This window comes from Myotis lucifugus, unplaced genomic scaffold (assembly GCF_000147115.1).
Source record: "Myotis lucifugus unplaced genomic scaffold, Myoluc2.0 scaffold_103, whole genome shotgun sequence".
Lineage (NCBI taxonomy): Eukaryota > Metazoa > Chordata > Mammalia > Chiroptera > Vespertilionidae > Myotis > Myotis lucifugus.
This window is the reverse complement of record NW_005871151.1, coordinates 3,228,823-3,230,199: the sequence shown is the minus strand read 5'-3', so window position 1 is coordinate 3,230,199 and position 1,377 is coordinate 3,228,823. Positions and strand designations below refer to the sequence as shown.

General features: G+C 42.5%; 1 protein-coding gene across 1 annotated transcript in view; it reads left to right on the top strand.

The window, feature by feature from the left end:
• Positions 1-1,377, top strand: part of POLR3B (RNA polymerase III subunit B) — a 103,187-nt gene that overhangs the window by 86,929 nt on the left and 14,881 nt on the right.

The following is a 1,377-nucleotide window of genomic DNA, read 5'->3' as shown; positions in this document are numbered from 1 at the left end:
GAGGGTTCGAACGACATTCCTTAGACACTACAGCAAAGACAATCCTCAGCACCTGTCTCGTCGTGGCTCCCAGCGACAACCCTGATTTCTGGGCCTCATCCTCCGGAAATTCTGTTTCTTTTTTATGGGGTGGGGCCACAACATTAGTAACAAAGAAACAGAATTTCCGGAGGATGAGGCCCAGAAATCAGGATTTTAAAAAGATTCCCAGGCGATTCTAATGTGCAGTCAAGGTTGAGAACCACTGCCTTAAGATAATCAAGTTTACTCCTTTAAGAAATCTGATACAAGAAAATCCAGATTTATGATGGTGGTGTTAGCTAACGCTATGGTGGTAATCATTTTGCAATATATAAATGTTTCAAATCAACATGTTGTACACCTTAAACTTGCATAATGTCTTATGTCAATTATATCTCAATAAAACAGGGATGGGGGAAAAAGAAAATCCAAACTTAGAAAACTGATAAATTAAGAAGGGTTGTTTTACTGGTGGGGCTATTGTTTAAAATATAGAAAACATAATTTACCAAAATAGGATTTCTACACAACTTTAAGTAACAAGTCAGTTATATATAATGTAAAATAATTCTTTAGCTGTTGAACTTGCTCTCTATTGATACGATGAATATCAGATAATTAGTGCTCTGTCAGAGGCCTGAGGCCTTACTTTGCAATCCACAGACTAAAGGCATGTTAAATACCGAGCATGAGCTAGGTGCTAAGTTTATAACAGTGAGCAAAATAGGCATGGTCCCTGACCTAAGGAGCTGACTGTTAAGATTTGTTATTAGACATCTATAATAATAAAAGCATAATATGCTAATTAGACCAGACAGCCGAACGACCTTCTAGACAAAGCCAGGGCTGCGAGGGCCAAGGCAAGCCACCGAGGCAAGCTGCTGTGGCTGCGAGGACCAAGCCCCTTGCACGAATTTTGTGCATCGGGCCTCTAGTTAAAAAATAACATATAAAAGTTAACTTCTCTGCAGGACCTACCCTGACTACTTAATTTAAAACTACAATCCAGTATTGCCCATTTCCGGCTTTATTTTTCTCTGTAGGATTCATCATTATCAAATATACTAGAGGCCCAATGCATGAAATTCATGCAAGGGGCTCAGCCCTCACAGCCGCGGCAGCTTACCTCGCAGCCCCGCCCACTGGTTGTTCTGGAAGGTTGTTCTGCCATCCGGTCTAATTAGCATATTAGCTCTTTATTATATAGGACTAGAGGCCCAGTGCATGGATTCATGCACCAGTGGGGTCCCTCGGCCTGGCTTGCACCCTCGCAATCCGGGACCCTCGGGGGATGTCAGATAGCCAGTGCAGGCCCAATCCAGACAGGAGGGAGCCTAATCCTGTGTGTTGAACATC